The following is a 17,850-nucleotide window of genomic DNA, read 5'->3' as shown; positions in this document are numbered from 1 at the left end:
TCTGAAGTGGATGTGTGGTGTATGTAAGGAAAAACAACATTTAAATGTATAACTTGTGACCCTCCCTCACTGAACATTCTTAGAAACAGTATTCTGGGATCTTGCTGTTTCAGACTCTCAAAGCCTGTGTGTCTATTCCAAATGGGTAGTTAGAAGATGACTGCAAAAATAAATGGCAACATGGACTACTGAATTTGGAATACTTTTTTTGGGATTCATTCACACTGTCACACCTCACGTATAAGCAGTGAGTATTTTTCTCTGGTGAGTCAGGGTAATCAGACCTTGCTGTGACATTCAGGTATTTCGATGCCTAGCTGTTAACCCTGAGAATCTGGGTGCCTGACACTGTCATGCTTTCAGGATTATGCACCTGGGGAGAGATGCCTCTGAGACTTGCAATGTGTTGTCATTAAACATCCTTTATTAAAAGAGATCTTGGAGACCCGTCAGTCTGAGAGACTTACCACCTCCCCATATGCAGATGGCATTATGAAGATCTGCATCTGTAAAAGCCACAAGCTATGTGGAAACCAACAGTATGCAAGAGTGAAGAGAATGTAACTGTTACTCCTATGGTGTGACTTCAATAGATTGGTCTGCTTTTTTAAGCCTAATGAGTCTTGGGCTGGCTGACCATGTAACAAGCCTTATTCAGAGATCAGCTCTGCCTAGGCAGCTAACATCTGTAATAAAAGGGGTCAATAATGCAATTCTAGGGAGGAATTTTTTTTTTTTTTTGCCCTGGGACTTACTTTCAGCTATGGTATGTACTGCGATATATGCTGTGTCCAACAAGAAAAAAAGAATGCAGCAGTACCAGTCTGCTCAGAATGTGTTCGTGAAAAGTGGACGGTTCATGGTATGATGGTTAGTGAAGCAAATCTTTCCCAAACAGTTAATGTAATGGGGAGGGGGTGATGAGTGCAGAAACTTAATAAATGTGCATGAGTTAAATTTGCAGGGAGGACTGGAAGGCAGGAGCATGATCATCAGGACTGTCAACTGGGGAGGTGTTAGCTTTTCAGCAAGTGGCTTTTCAGAAGGGATCACTGCTCTGAAAGGTACCAGCTGCCTTATTGGTGAGATTGAACACCTGACCATTGCCCCATTTTTCTCTCCTTCACCTTGCTTAACTTGCTTAATCTTGATTCATTGGAGAAAGATGAAGGCAATAAAAATGTAACTGTTTGAAGATCTAACCCAAAATGTAATGCAAAGAGGCAGCAAGAACGTTTACAGTATGGTAATCTGCTGGACTCCTCAGAACCTGATGGACTGTGGTAAGGCTACAGAGAAAAGAAGTAGTATCTCAAGAGTGGAGATGGGGGGTAGGGTATGGGTAAGATTATTATGTGTGCTTTGTGGCTGATGGAGGTTTTTTAGTTTTCTCCAAATTACTGTGTTTTCAGTTCTCTCCCTATTCTAATTTGGTTCTGTTTGTTAAGCACTTGTATTTAACTGATTGCTTATGAGTGTGGCAGGATGGCTTCCTGAGTACTAGGCAGGGTAATTTAGTTTCTCAAGTTTCTCAGGTGGTGGCTAAGCTGGTGTTTGAATTGTTTAATAAGGGTTGATTAATAAGAGTGGTTTTAATAATCTGTCAGTGTCTGGCTTACAGAAGTTTCCTCATGATTAGTGAAATCATATTTGCAGCAATTTTGAGCTGAAAGAACTGTTACTCTCCCCATTCTGTAGACTGCTAGCTGAGGCCCAGAGCTACTGTTAGAAACACCTAAGAGTGTTTTGGGTTTTTTTAACTGAGATTAACGGATACCTGCAAACAATTTTTTTTTTCCCCATGATAATTACCTTAATGCAGCTTGTTTTGAATTCAAAGGATGACTCCCTTTAAATTAAAGGGGAGTTTAAAACTAGGAAACTAGTTTTACTTGTTTTGGGGAAAAAATAGACTTTCTAGGTATCCATGGGAAATGGTGGAGCCAATAGAGGGGTAAAGATTGCTCTCTAAAGCAGCTTTGATAAAACTATTCCTTCTCTGCTTTAATTCTTTGCCTTAATCATATTCACCATCTATTTCCAAAATAAATGAGGCAGGAAACATGCAAATTATTTTCTCTTTTCAAAACAAAACCTCATTTTGTTCCCAGAACACAGAGAATGTATGTGCACTGTAACAAAGATGCTATCATGAAAAAAGAGTATGTGGTCAGGTTGTTGGAGTCCTGTTATCATCTATATGATGAATTAAAGTGGCATTAATTACGACAGTTCATAATTCTAGTGTTTTACTTCGCAATATTCAAAATCTTGTAACAGGGGTTTTTGTTTCTTTTGGGTTTTTGTATCTATATGTGAAACTTGTGAAGTTCAGCTTACTCTTTCTTTGGAGGAGTGGAAAAAAAAATACTGTTTGTATTTTTAGCAATAGAATTGGCACCTTAGGATCCACCAGAAAGATTTTTGCTGATTCAACTAATTATGTAGGTGGAGGTGATCATTGAATGGACTGGCATCAGAAAGAAAAGAAGCAGAGTTTTGTCACTGACAACTCCGTGTAAACAGGGAAATAGTTTACTCAGTTTTGGGAGAGCTGTCTGATACAGCTGTTAAGTGATGTAGGGAGTGTGGCTGCCTCCTCCAGCCCAGGCCTTCTGCCCAGCTGCTGCAGCTCAGACTGGGGACCCGGGGTCTCTGCCCAGGCTGAGGGACAAGGGTGATGTTTTCCTGTTTGCAGGTTCAACCACTAAGGAAGTTGAGCCCATGTCCCAGAGACACAGACAGAGGACACTGACACAGCTGGTCACTCGCACTGCCACAGAGGAGGTGCAGCCTCCAACAGCACACTTACCAGGGGACTCACACAAACACAAGGGCAGACAGCCCAGCACCCTCCTCCTCCTCCTGGGCTGGCAGAGGCAGAAGGTCACGAGTGCAGCACACACGGGACGCTCTCCAGGTTCACAAGCATACGCACGTTCACAGATCCCCTGAGTACTGCCATGGCCCCTCTGCCCACCTGGTACCCCTGCCCCGAGCCACGGTCTCCTACTCACTGGCTGCTCCAGCTTGAAGTTTGCTGGTAATTACACATGCACACCCCATTCACACCAGGTTTGGGGAGGCTACAGACACTCGCCTCTCTTCCAGCCACCAGCACTGAGCCCCTCCCGCGCCTCACTCACGCCAATGCCCCCCAGTAGCTGGTTTTGGGACACGGACAATTCCTGCCCCGTGGCTGGAGGTTAAAGACCCCCACCTGCTCCAGTAGCTCACAATGGGATCCTTCCATTCACTCCAGTCTCTGACACCACAGGCCAGGGGTGCCCATGCCCCTGGTCTGACTCCAGTGGCTGGCACCAAATTCTACACCCCACCTCCCACCCCCACCCAGGTCCCTCGAGTATCTGGCACTTTGTCCTTGCAGCACGCACATGCATGGGACAGAGAGAGATTACACAGAGAGGTAGTTAAGTGTTAATAAGATGTAAGAAGATAGGACAGACTGCGATGATCAGGCACGGAGCTCAGCCAGACAAGTGTACTGACAGGCCCTGTTTTACACACAACTGGACCCCTTTGTACACCTTTCTGTCTCTCCCCTCTTTGTTCCTCCCTGCTCTGTCTTACCCTGCATGTCCCTCTGTGGGTCTGTACAGCTCTATCGATTCCCGCGCCCCTCACAGCCCAGGGCCCCCGGGTTTGCAGACTTATCAGTTGCAAAGTCCGGGTGGATCTTCCTCAAAGTGGCAGCTGTAGTTTCCTGATAGCCCATCAGCTAGTGTGACTGGCAAGGTTTGTTTCTTGTCATTGTCTCCATGTTTGCTTTTTCAGGTGTGTCTTGCTATATTTTGGTTTCTGGCTTCCCCCTTTTCCCTTGGTTTCCCAAGTGACAAGGTCCACAATCAAGATAACCTTGCTGGGATAAACATTCCCACACTCTCCCATACCCTTACCAATTAGTGCGGCTGACCAGGTTTGGTTCTCATCACTGCCTCCCTTATAATTTGTCAGTCAGTTTTGTGTCCCTGTATGTTCCTGTTTATGGCTTCCTCCTTTTCTCATTTTCTCTTGCTGCGTTGAAAAAGGTCCTTGACCAGATACCCTTAAAAAAGCTGGCACTTGCCTTCCACATACCCTTACTGTAGCCATCGCGGAATATAATTTTGTATCTGCCAGCTTAAACCCTTTGCTTATCTCCTGGATCTACTTACATGTGCAGTCTTGATTCCTACCATGCATTTCATGATCATTTTACTGCTTTCCTCTTTCTCACTATTCTTCATCTTACCCCAACTTCTTTCCATATTTTTCTCCCACTCAATCACAGTTAAGTCTTCAACGTAGTTATCCAAATTGCTGACTCCTGCTTGTTAACCTCCTGTTGTAATTTCCTATTCTATTATTCTTCTCAGATAGTTTGGCTTTTCTTGGTTTTGGGCTGGTGCTTCCTCAGTTTGTTTAGTCCAACATGTCTGTCACTTCTTCGGGAGTGGTTAAAAACATATCCCATGGTGTTAAAGAATGCAAGAACTCTTCCTCAGACCTGCTCTCAATAATTTGCAGAATACCTTAGTGGTAGCATTGGGATTTATTAACGGTTAATGAATTTTTCTAATAGAAGGGTTTCAATTTTTTGGTTTTTTTTTTCTAAATTATTAACTTCTAGCATCTGCAGCATTCTCTAGCAAGGAGCTGCGCAGCTTAACTGCAAGTTGTTTGGAAAAAACCTTTTTTTTCTGGTGGTGTTTTTGCTTTTGACCTGCCGCCTAGTACTCTCTTTTGATTCTTACTGCATTGGAAGAGAATGAACAGTCATTCCTCATTTACCTATTTCATGACACACATAGTCCAACTCTGTTGTATTCTCCTCTGTCTCTTCTCCATAAGAAACAGTTGAACCAAAGTGCTGTCATCACCATGTTGACTACTTATTCTACTCTCTTCTTAACAGATGTCATATTCCTATAGTGTCTTAACTTTGACAGTGTTCTTGTTCTGTCAGCCCAGTTCCTCTGCTATCTTTCTACAATTCCTGGTCTGTATAGGGGAAGTAGTATACCTAAAGGATTCTTCATAGACAGCATAGTGACTAGAAGAAAGAATTGCCATAAAGAGTAGAAACAAATCCTCGGTTTGATTCCTCAAATCTGCCCTGAAACATTGTCAGTTGCTATTTATCCCACAGTCCATCTTTTTTCTTTTCATCAACTTTAATGATGAACTTTTTCCTGGAATTCATCCTTCAAGAGTAGGCACTGGAAAAGGAATATTTCCCTTCCAACTGAATATTCTGAGCAGCTGTATAAGCCAACCATCAGGATAGCATGGCTAAGCTACTACCCCCTGAAATTGAGTAGTAGATTTAGGACCATATTATATGTTTAAATATATCTATATCAAACATATAAATGTATATATAAATAAAAAACATATAGAATCATACACAAACACATATATAAACATATATAAAACTAAAGAATGTACATGTTCCAAGTTTGAATTTTAGAAATAAAACTAATCTGTCTGCATTTTTGTCTATACAGAAACTTAGGATAGTTCCAAAGACAGTTGCAAAGGAAACATGTAATAGTCTCTGTTTCATTGGATAATGGCCCCCTCAGATTAAATTCTCAGCATTCTCTTGATACTGTAAAGCTGAAAGGCCTAACTTAAGAAATAGTAAAATCCCACAACACGTTTAGTAGGTCTACTTTGTAAAGAATAGTAGAACTTATTTCTTTAACATGTCTTGAACTTCTGTGCTACATTTGTGGGGTTTAAAAAAAACAAATAACTTATGGTTTTAATAAATTTGTAATTAGTTGATTTACTCTTTAATTTTTATTCTGTTAAAACCTATTAAGAAACACATGGCAGTGCTAGGCTAACAGCTGGACTTGATGATCTTAAAGTTCCAATCTAAACAATTCTATGATTCTATGATTCTACATACAGGATCCTAAACAAACACCTCCAAAGTAGACAGAAGGTCTTGCTTCTTTATTGTGATTATTCTGTGTGCTTAAAAAAGCATGATAAGATAATTATGCATCTGCTGCTAGCAGAAACGGTAACAATGATTGGTGTTTAAAATGGTTAAAAAAATCAATGTTGATTATATGTCTTTCTTATGAAGTAGGTGAAATTAGCTGTACAAAATTGGTGTTTTAAAACTATTGAGCAGGAAACAAAATTAACATCAACAGCAGGTGGCAGTGCTAGTAAGATCTGTGTTTCTGATGTGTGTAATCAGCCAATGTTTGTATAGTGTCAGCTCTTCTGCAAAAAGTAAGACAAATTTTCAGGTAAATAATAATGAGATATTGGTCACAGCCTTGTTTCAAGAGGTTTCTCCTGCTGAAAATGTGAAGTAGAAGGTTTTGTGAATTTATTTTCATAAGCAAGATTGTATTTTGTTGTGTAAGATAGCAAGCTTATTCTGTGCTTGCTTTTAGATGGAATTGTGAGTAATTGTATACAATTTATAAGAAAAAATAGAGAAAATGAGTTAAATTAAAAACTGATAAAATTAATATGGTTGTAAAATTTCAGACATCCCAACATCACAGTTCGTGGTGATTCTGATGCCATTATTATGGATTTGTCATATCTTTGCTAACACAATGCTCTTTGTCAAAGCTCATGAATCTGTTGATGTTTTAAAGAGCATTTAAAAAAACATTACTGAAACAATTTATCTTAAAGACCATATTTTGGCTTTCTCTCATATTGTTGTGCTAAATTACATTTATACATTTAATTACAGAACAAATTGCTAGGCTCGTTTCTTAATTTTTTACTTAATTGTCCCTCGGTGCAATTTACTGCTGTTATGTCAGCTTTAACTTATGCCAATGGTTAGCATCTCATAAGGAGCTGTGCAGCTAGAGCTGACATTGCTGAGGTTCAGTGTACTTGTGTTTCTCCTGTTGGTTAGCCTAAAAGTCATTCCAGCAGCAGAGAATGGCAGGATCCTAGGTGCAGAGAGCACAAGACTGGTTATAGCAGATCACTGTCCCCAGGCACAGTTCTCAAACAGTGTTCTGAGGTTTCTGCAGAAGCCTGCTGTATGTTGGTGAAGTGTTCCCACTGTGCTTCTTAAAAGAGAAAATTAGTGCAATTAGTAAAAAATTCAAATATAAGAAAAGTGGAGTTTAGAATGTTATGTTCAGAAGTTACAGGTCCTGTTATGGCAGCGGTGCAGAGTCAGTGTATGTTGATGAACTTTTTTGAGTGTAGTTTTATTGTAAGAAGTGAATTAGGTCCTGTTGTTTCTGGTCTGTCTAATCATATGACTTCCCAATGTTGTCAGTTTTATGGACCACTAAGTCTGCCTTGATTCTGCCTTATCTAAGGAAGAGGTTGAAGAGGAAGAAGGTTGATGAAATCCAGAGAAAAGATGTAATATAAAAATATTATGTCTAAATTGCAATCTTTCAAGGTTTTCATACGGTGTCAGCTGATCCTTAATATTCTGCTTTGAATTGAAATTGTCTTGTAAGTTTTCAGCAGAAGACAGATTAGTATGGTTAGCAATAAGAGTTTAAGGGATTGCACCATGTGGAGAAGAAAAAAGGAGATGTTAAGTAAGTGTCTTACAGATGATCAGTTTTTCAGTAAAAATTACCCCTGAAATATAGGACTTTATCAACTCTGGCTTTTGGTAATCCATGTATTAAATTAAAGCACAACTCTTTTCAAATCAATATAATGAATCGATTTGTACACATTTTAAGCAGGGCTGCTTTCTTTGGATTTTTGGTATTGAATTTGCACTACAGTTAAAGCATCTTTTCTGTATAATTAAATCTATATTTGTTGGCTTCTTCACTGAGTTGACACTGAGTTTAAAAGGCAGAAATGTAAGTTAAGGCAAAAATATACAAATGTATTACTTTAAAAAAAAAGATTCTGAGATACTCTTTTCTTGTGTGAAATATAACAAGTGAGAAAGCAGGGTATGCTGTTTTGATTTAAGCTATTTCAGGTGTTTTAAAAAAAATCTGAAAAAAAATGATGTATTTAAGGAATTTCAAGGTTTTCACAGAAATACTAGGTTGCTTTCAATCAGGACCTCATGGTTTTTAACTGTTTCTTTAGTGATGTTTTTGACGAGGCAGAGTTTGCCTATACTGCCTTCTAGGTATTTGTGAGCTTCCAAAATAACTCTCTGTACTAGTAAACTCTTAATTGCAGCAGCAAAACCCATCTGAGAGCTAGATTAAACTGGCTGGTTGTGAGCATGGCTCCAGTTAGACCGCTAGTTCCTGAACTAGGTCATGTAAAACTGGTAGTTTATCCGTAGTGTAACCTAAGGATAGAGCATGTGTGATAGTACTATGCTATGCATGTTGCAATAAGTATTGAAGTGATGTTTGGGATGCATGAAAGATTTGGATGTTAGTACCTATTTGTATCAAAGGAATCCCAGCAACAAATAACTTATATGAATCAGTGGAAAAAAATAATGGTTAATCATGCAGTTTTGTCTGAGTGTGGACGAGTTAGGGGAGATGTTACAAACGTGAATAATTTTACACCACTGCAAAGTAGCAGCACTGTCTAAGAACCTCCGTCAATAGAGGGTGCTCATGAGACTTGAGATAATACTAACCAGTGGATCAGTCCAATTTCTGAAGAGCTTAAAGCAAACAAAAGTAACATCCCGGATAAAAGGATTTCATGTGTAAACAAGTCAATTTTTGATATTATATGTGCTAGTTCAATTTTATAACAAAATACATGATTTGCAATACAAAAGCTAGGAAGTGTGTATTTATGTGTTTTTGGCATGTGTAAAGCAGTGACACCATGAACACTTGTATATGCACAACACAGAGGAACTGATGCTTTTCTCATCCTACAAAGCAAGCAGAACAGTCTGAAGGACAACAAAGCAACGTGTGTGTGTTTTTATCTCTCTATATACACATATTTATGATATGCATTTGCTTTGGGTACATATATTCTAAATTTGTCATCTGTAGTTTAGAGTCACTGTCTTAAACATGTACAGAATCTGTATAGTACCTGATCTTGAGTGTGATTTACTCTTTCTTTGCAAATACTAAATTGTGTTTTGGTTTTGAAATGTCAGTTCAGATGGTTTGTTTAATTGAAATCTGACACAAAACAGTACTTGCCAGGGATAGCTTTTCATTCTCATTACTATGGAGAGCCATTTGCAAAAGATGGAGAGGAAAAGTATCAGGATAAAAATAACTTAATGTACCCTGCGAATATTCACGTAATCTCCAGTTATGCTTAAAAAGCATAAAGAAATTTAAGTTAGGTATTTGCATTGATTACAGAAAGACTGTGGAAGAAGGTCCAAACGAGGTGAGGTGTTTGGTTAAAAAAAAAAAAAAGAAAAAAAAGACATAAGCACTTATTATTAAATGTTTACAAAAATGCTTATTTTACAGCAAAGAAATAACTTCAGATAGTTGATAGACATTGGAACTGGAAAGCTAGGTATGAGACTATAAGAATTTTGCTCGTGAGCCTAAGAGCTTATATGCTAAAGTTTCCTCATATGTACAAGTTGAGAAATGTTATAACACATATAAAAGGGGAGAGGTTGGAGCTTATTTTTAGAACCATAATAGGTACAAGTAAAACTCATAATTTTCAAGTACATGAAATCACTGTGCTGAAAATGATACTGAAACAGTAGCTTTAACAGTATTAATACCTGTGGTATTTGCCAGTTTTTCAACCATATGTTACAAAGCCAATTAATTCTATCATTGTTATGAATATCTTGCTTCATTTTTATTTAACACTATTTGGTGTAGCATGTCTGTTTAACAGTGATCTATCTGTAAATTAGTATGGACTTGTAGGGAAAAATGTTACATATAAAAGCCTAGGATCAGGCCCCTTTCTGCAAATTCTATATAAATGTTTGAATTGTTGTACATTGATTTTAATGGTAATCCATTTTAACTGTTACAAATACAATGTTGCAATCAATTGTTATGGGAATACAGATTTATTCAAAAGAAAGAATGGGGTTAATTCTACTTTTGGAAACAGTTCAAATGCTGCATGCTGCTGAATGAAACACATTTATGAAAAGCACTGCATGCAATTCATGGTACAGATCATCTGAAAAACTGATAATAGCATAAAAAAAGACACCTTTGTTTTGTCAAAGTCAGCAAAATCTTTTTACTGGGGAGGTGCAAGTGTGGATATATTTGTCAACTCATTTTGAGTGCATACACCTCTAAAACTAGGCCTTTATGTCCTGTTAGTGTAAATTAACAGCACAATATGACTATTTGCAGTCTTTAGTAGAATCTAATTGGATATAATCTTCTGTTTGTTTTGGTGTGATAGGTTATAGAAATTACAAGAATTCTACCATCTCGGAGTGCATCTGTCTGACACAGGCACATGGCAGACCAGCTGCAAGCTTTTCTGTGTATATCCAATGTAGGTATCCTGTAACCCTCTGTAAGACATCTACCGGTCCCTCTGGCTTAGGGTAAGGATGTATTTGCTCTAAATATCTTCATCTAATTGGGAACAGTAATTTGAATTGTGCTTTCATTGCTTCTATCTCATCCAGAATCCTGAATTTGCTTATGACTGCTTTTTAAGGTATACTTATTCATTTTTTTTCTTTGTATGGTTAGGATTAGTTCTTGGCTGGTGAGTTGAGATTTTTTTTTGCTTCTTTTCTCTAATTTTTGGACTTCCTGGTTATCATTACTTTGTGTTCTAGTTATATCAGAAAATCCAGACAAAATCATATTCAATATTGTGTAAACTACATTAAAATTGTGCTAAGCTAAGGGACATTGCAGTGTGTCCGCAGCAGATGGACTGGGCTTTGAGATTTCAAGTGCCTAAGAGAGCCGTTTATTGATTATGGGTAAGTAAGTATAAGTATCATGTTAATGTCGAGATGGCATGAGTGACCTTGATTACAACAGAATTCTCATGAAACCACATAGTACTTGCACAATAATAACATTGTGACAATCTACTTAAGGTGTTAATACCTTAATTAAAAATTCATATAAATGTGTTCAGCTGTTGTGTGGCACGAAGTAAAAAAGAGCTGAAATACCTGAGGAAATAGGTAAAAATACATTTAATAAAAGGTCCTGCTTGCATTGACAGTAAAGCCAGGTTTGAATATTTAAAAATATGGGGCGGTTTGCCACTAGAGGGTGCACAATGCACAGGAATAGCAAAAAGGCAGGCAAAATCCTTTGCTACTTGCATGCTCTGGAAGAGCCCAGAAAAACATGTCTGAGGAACCTTATATATTTAACATTTCAAGCAGCATTCAGAGTTTCCCAGAGCATTTCTCTGAGTGTCTGAGTCTCCAGCTGACTGTACTCAGGGTGGATTTAATAATAGCTTTCTTTACCCAAATCCTCTGAAAAACAAGTTGTCACTGTTTATCCTTGCAAACCTAAAATATCCTTAAAACTCTTTAATAGTACTGGAAGCAGAGAAGAATTTAATTTACTATGATAGTTTTAGGTATTATTCCCTTTTGTGCTCGGAACTTTGCAGGCACTTTGCATGAAGTATGACTAATCACTGAATGATTAGAGTTTACCTATAAAGCTTCCATAAGAATCTCACTTTTACTAGGTATTGGAGTGCAGGTGTTGCATATCTGCAGGGAACATTTGGCAGAATGAAAAACATAAGTGTAATAGCAGGTGATGCATAGGATTATGGACCATAAAATACTCTACCTCTTTTAAATTACTGTGTAATTTGAATTACTGAGTGTGGTTATTGTGAACTGTTGGGTTTGATCCTTGTTCCTGATTGGTGTCCAAGTACAGATTATGTGGTGCTGTCCTCTGAGCGGTGTTGCTTTTGTGAATTTAGTTTTGGGTTCCAGAAACATGAGAAATAATAAATTAGGAAGAAAGTTGTCTAAAATATTAACGGATATTTTGGGTCCTTACACTGGTTGATGTAAGGCTTTCCAGGTGCCCTGTAATACTTCATTTTCTGTCTTTCAACTAATTGAAGGGTCTCTGGTGGAAGCAAGAAATATGCTCAGAACCAGTTGGAGGACATGTGAAATGTATGGCTACATGGAGTGCTCATTTTCTTATGGTATTCTTCAGAGGCCAATATCCTTGGTTTAGGGACATCAGCTGTAAAGGATCTCATGTATCAGAACAATAGTATGAGGGCTGATAGCAATAACCATCCGGGGACTGAGATAATCTCTACATTCTCTTCTACAACATTGTCAGGTAGGATAGTTGTGAGGGACCTGTGGCCAGAGGGGTTGAGCACACACAAGTTGTATTTGTATCTTCCCCTTTGCTGGCTCAGTCCAAGAGCAGGTCCCTTTTCTCCCTGTGTCTTGGTACCTTTGTTTTTCTGGAGTCAGCTATCAGGGCTGCCTCCTGGTAGTGCCTTTTGTAAAAAGAAGGAAGCACAATTAGAAAAAAAAAAGAATACTCTGACTAAACTGTATTATATAGTTTGATTGTTTCAGTGAAGGTAAAGGTTATTCCTTTCCCTCCCACTCCATCCTCTGTGTAGTTAAATTCCAGACCATCTGGTACTATGAATATGCCTACTGTTAAACTTCACAGAGATCTCCGAGCACCAAAGAAGAGTTAAACAGTCATGGAATTGGTCCACATTCTTACCATTCTGCATAAAGGCTTGCCATACCTAACACATCTTTATGCAGTGTGTAAATTCTGAGCTAAAGCACCTCTTTCATGGCTAAAAGAGCAATTCGTTTCATAAAGCACTGGTTCTGCAACCATTCTTTGGAGACTGCCAACTCCTGTTAACCAGTGCCACATGTAGCGGGTTTCTTGATATGGAATAGATCCCTGAGCACACCACATTTGTTTCATATAAAACTTTAGGACATAATTGCTCATGGCTTTCATCACTATCATCTTATGATGCATTTTAATTTGTCTTATGAAGTTGAAAGGCTCTGTGTGCCCTTACCAATAATCTTGAATCATTCAGGCCACTTGTTTTAGGTTGTTTGAAATACTTTGTAACCAGCTGCAGGTACAAACTGCAGCACTGAAAGGAAAAAAAAAATCAAAACAATAATAAGTCCATTAAAGACTGTTAATGATATGCACCATTTTATCATGAGAACAAAGCAAATATTGGGAAGGAGTAGAGACAGGGAAGATGAAAGCAGGAGGCACATTTTCAGCATGTTAGAAAAATGACTGAAGAAGATTCAAGAAAATTCTTCACTGCTATTCTTCCCTCCCTGTTTGAAGGGTGGAGGGAAAAAGTATTTCTTGTTCCCATCTGAAAAGAGGCAGAGGTTGTCCTTTTGCAGGTTCTCTGTATTTTTTTTTAATGTTGAGATTTGCATTAAAGTGTTCTGGGAGGCACAAAGTAGCAGGAAAACAGAAAATAGCTGCCAAAAAAGATCATTTAGGAAAAAGGAGAGGTGGAAGCAAATGCAGTAATACCCTTTTCACCGATATACTTGTACTCTTTTTTTTTTTTTTTTTTTCTTTCCGTCTTTCTTCTGCTCATGCCTGCTTCACACTGTTTGTCTTTTGCTTAGTTCTGCCATGATGATTCATGATCACCCTGTACACTGTTTTTCAGGATCTTAGTAAGTGGCTCACACACTGACAGCGCTTTAGAAAACTCTGGCCCAGGAGCTGAGTCAGACCTGTGAACTAGAGAGGTCATTCTTCTGATCTTTGTGCTGTGTGGCTGTTGGAGCTGAAAGGGTACAGGAAAGAGTTCTTCTTTCAGGGGATGAACTGTGCTGTGATTATGGAACTGATTAAGCTTTAGTGACCTCTTGACTGTCTTTCTAGGGAGCCATGGTCTGGCATTCCTAAATAATATGAAGTCTAAACGGCATACAATTCTCAAAATCTGAAAAGCCATAGTAACCACAATATCTAAATTACACATAGTAGGCTATACAAATATATATAATCTATTCTATGTAGTTTCTCCATATAATTCCAAATCAAAGAGTCAAGAAAATGAGACTGAAGACAGAATGAGAGCAGGGGTCTGTGTGGCTTTGTAATGTTGTGCAGTCCATCAGCTCCATTGAGAGGCTGTTTTATATTAGAGCAATTCAAAATGCAGCATGAGCAAAAGCGTCATAAACTCTTTCCTGTGTGCTTTGCCTCTCAGAAAGCATAATATGCCCTTCAGAAAGCATAGCACATAGTTTAGCACAAAGGATTCGGCTTGTCACGAATGAAGAATTTGTGCTTTTTTTCTCTTTATAAGAAAAGATTAGATGTTTCAGGAGTTCCGTGCCAAACCTAGGCATGGAGCAAAATTGAAGGTAGTTATAAACTAGACCCGAGCCCTGCAGGATAGCCTGTCATTTAAAATGGCTAGTGACTGCTTTGTGGCTACAGTGGTTCTGCAAAGTGTCTGCAGGATGACTGAGAATTATAACCTGTGCTTCTGGATTTATAAGAAACCTCGTATTTTTTGATACATTGGGAATAGTTTTGCAGACAATTCTTTCCCTAGTGCTTTAATGTTTATTTACAGAAACAGGACGGCTTGTTGACCATATTTCTTGAGATGTGTTGGGGTTTTTACCCAATGCAAATCAGGATGGTTCAAGAATGTCATCTGTTGTGCTCTGGTATTCTGTGTAGTTGATTCTGTAATTAGCTGTGCCAAATGTATGCTTAGTGAACCTGTGTTTTTGAAGTGCTTGCCAGAAGCATGTGACTTATCATGTCTTTTATAAACCTACAGATATTGCCATATGCTAGCAATTTAGGCTAGCATTTGCAAGTTGATGGTGTAACAGTTCAATTACTAGTGTGATAATTGCACTAAAGGGTCCCAGAATGTAAAAGTAACAAACACTACGTAAGTCATTTTGCTAACATGAAAAGGCCATCTGGCCAAACATGCATGGTCTATATTAATTCCAAATTTTTACTTTTTTAAGTCTATGCCTTCTGTAGATAACCATGTGTGTTTCTTGACCCCTTCTACATAAATGTATGTGTTCTCTGAAGTCATTTAATGTTTGACTTTGTAAGGTCCTGAACAATCTACAACTGCATAAAAAGAGACTGCTGAGCATGTGGTAGAAAAAGACCCAAAATATTACTCTGCTGAGACCTTTCAGTCAGCTTTTGCATTTCACATCAGAGGGTAAGGCATTTTGCTGGTGGCTGAAGTGATGCTTATATAACCTTTGCCAAATTATGGGACTGTTGTTAGAATTAATTAGCTGTCAATTTTTAACTTTTTGAGATCCTTAGGTAAGATGCTGTAGAAGTGAAATAATTACTTTGTGGTTGTAAAAAATTTTGGTCATAGTAAATGAATAAAAGATTATGGTGAATCATTATGTAGCAATTTCATAAAATCATTATTAAGGTAGAGGAATTAAAAAATATTTTTCCTTTAATATAATTAATAACCTAAGATTGTGATGATTGGTATCAAGATGGAGTTTTGTAGGTCCTTGACATGAAAACACAGTTTAAAGGTTTACATAGGAAAAAAAAGTGTCCTTTTTTGCTGAACACACCTGCTATTCATTTTATTTGAAAATGTAGAAATTACAAAATTTATTAAAACGGGATCATTCCCGTGACTGTTTTTATTATTGTTTATTATTGTTTTTAATATTGTTTTTATTAAGCATGCATATGGTCAGAGCATTTAAACTGCATTATGATTAATGAGGAGAGGCAGATGAATATTTTTGACTTGTGGATCCCTTCACTAAACCTGCTTTTTCATTAAAATACCCACTGCAAACTTGTTGCAGGATGATTTAATGTGATACTATTATAAATAAGTTAAATGAGCTTTGTGTTAGAAGCGGAACCTGGGACAGAGCCAATCTTTGCTCATGCCTACTCTTTCATGCTTTTTAGAGGGAGCCTGCCTTTTTCAGGCATAGCGTCTTCATAGCCTTACTGAAAATATTAGTTAAGGTCTTCTCTCTAGTGTGAGATTGGAGTTAGACATACGGGAACAGGCTTTATTGTTCAGACTTGCCTCCAGAAAGGAAAGGTGCTCATAACCATTCATCTTTTCTCTTTCCAGAAGAAAAACCTGTGAAGTTCCCATGCTGCGACTGTGAGGCTCACTCTTTACACCTTACCTCCTAATTCTCTGACACAGAGATTGACTGTAACACATTCACAGCACAGCTCTACAATATCTCTCTGGCTTTAGACTATTTCTGAGGTGAAAGGTGACAGGCTATTGCACTACAGCCAGGCCTGTATCTCTTAGAGAGAAATCCAAGCTCAGAGAAGGTTGACTGAGGGTACATTTCCAAGACATCAGGCTGGCAGTTGGTTGCTGTCCATCAGTTGACCTTCTAATCTGAAGGCATACCTGTCATGTAACTGCACATATATGCATATCTGTCCTGTGGCTGTAAAACGCCACATGCCTTTCCTGAAGCTTTTTTACCTGGCCACATTCTTGGATTCTTGTACATCAGCATTCAGGTAAGTTGGAAAGCCTTGGCAAGCAGGAAGTAGAATAGAAGTCAAAAAGAGAATAAGTCAGAAAGAGAATAAGTCAAACTGTCTCTTGAAAAGAGCTTTAAAACATACTTTGGAGTTTTTTTACTCTTTGGAAGAAAAAGTATGCTGGATTGTTGTGAGGCATAAATGGGTATAATTTGTGAGTATAAAGGGGTGCAAGCAAGTTTGTTGACTCATTGCAGTAGTGAGACAAGTAAAAATGTTAGTTAAATTGTAAAGAAAATGAAATGTCTTTCTCCTCCACCTTGCCAGGCAAATTTCTGGTCAGATTAGTCAAAAGTGATAAATAATTCCTTTACATTTGCATTCCTTTTTACCTACCAATATGGATTTTTCCATTGCTTCATACATATAAAGAAAGGAAACTGACTGATAATGAACTCACTGAGCATCTTTAACCATGAAAAGAACATTTTAAAATCACAACGTAGAGAACAATCTACACACACAGAACAATCTGAATTTCCCATCAGAATAACAGAATTGAGATGGTCCGAATATGTCTGATTCCTTCTCAGTTCTGATGGCCTTGTGGGAGGCTTATGCTCTTTGATCCAACCGTGAACAGAATAGGACATTTCTTTTTGCCTTTAGATTATCAGTTTTTTCTGAGCACGTTTCTGACTATAGGGGCCTTTTTCATATCCAGGGGAAGGAAGTGGTGTGTTCGCTTCTATATGCACACTCATTCCATCTTGCAGGGTGGGTGATGTGGCAGTATCCCATGGGAGGAAAGGCAGGATTCAGAACATCTGTACAAGAATGTTTTTTATACATTCTAGAATGTGTTTGACCTGAAATCTGTATATTTAATTATTTAATATCCTGAGAATTTTATGCCTATAATCTTTGTCTGTTCCCTTTCTGAAGAGGGTTATGGAAAAAAGACTGGGAAGTGAAGAGGAAATTAAGTGCCCCATACTCACAGGCTCTTTCATAATCCCTACTTATGCTTTTTTATTATTTATTATTACTTTATATCAGCCAACTTTTTAAGCACAACTTCAGTCCAAGTCAATTCTAAGGTTGTTGGTACAAGGCCACCCCAAAGCCAGTAACCTCTGATTTATAGTAAAGCCAGATTGTGACTGATGGTTTTAAATATGGTGAAGATCTTGGTAGTAGGAGAAACAGCTGGCTTGATGTTCTGCTTGAGAAGAGTTGCTTATGGCCTGAATTAAGATCAAGAAGAAGCAACAAATATTGGGGAGGCTGTTACTATTGTAATAGAGTCATTCAGGCAATCCTGTTTAATTTGATTTTTTTTGTTGTTTGCTATTATACTTGCAGATACCTTGCAAACATGCCATCCTTTTTGTTTGGCATCTCTAATCCATACTTCATTAAATCCAATCCACTTGTACTTGAATAGTCCTGGATGTTTTACGACTGAAAA

General features: G+C 38.0%; 1 long non-coding RNA gene across 1 annotated transcript; it reads left to right on the top strand.

The window, feature by feature from the left end:
• The first annotated feature begins 192 nt into the window (after positions 1-192).
• Positions 193-16,533, top strand: LOC148050460 (uncharacterized). Its single transcript, XR_015701011.1, has 4 exons — positions 193-247; positions 10,309-10,456; positions 14,982-15,096; positions 16,003-16,533. It is a non-coding gene; the product is annotated as an uncharacterized LOC148050460 (long non-coding RNA).
• Positions 16,534-17,850: the final 1,317 nt, after the last annotated feature.

This window comes from Nipponia nippon, unplaced genomic scaffold (genome assembly GCF_047370975.1).
Source record: "Nipponia nippon isolate SJK-2023a ecotype South Korea unplaced genomic scaffold, ASM4737097v1 scaffold_8, whole genome shotgun sequence".
Lineage (NCBI taxonomy): Eukaryota > Metazoa > Chordata > Aves > Pelecaniformes > Threskiornithidae > Nipponia > Nipponia nippon.
Note: the sequence above shows the minus strand (reverse complement) of the source record. Positions and strands in the feature narration are given on the sequence as shown.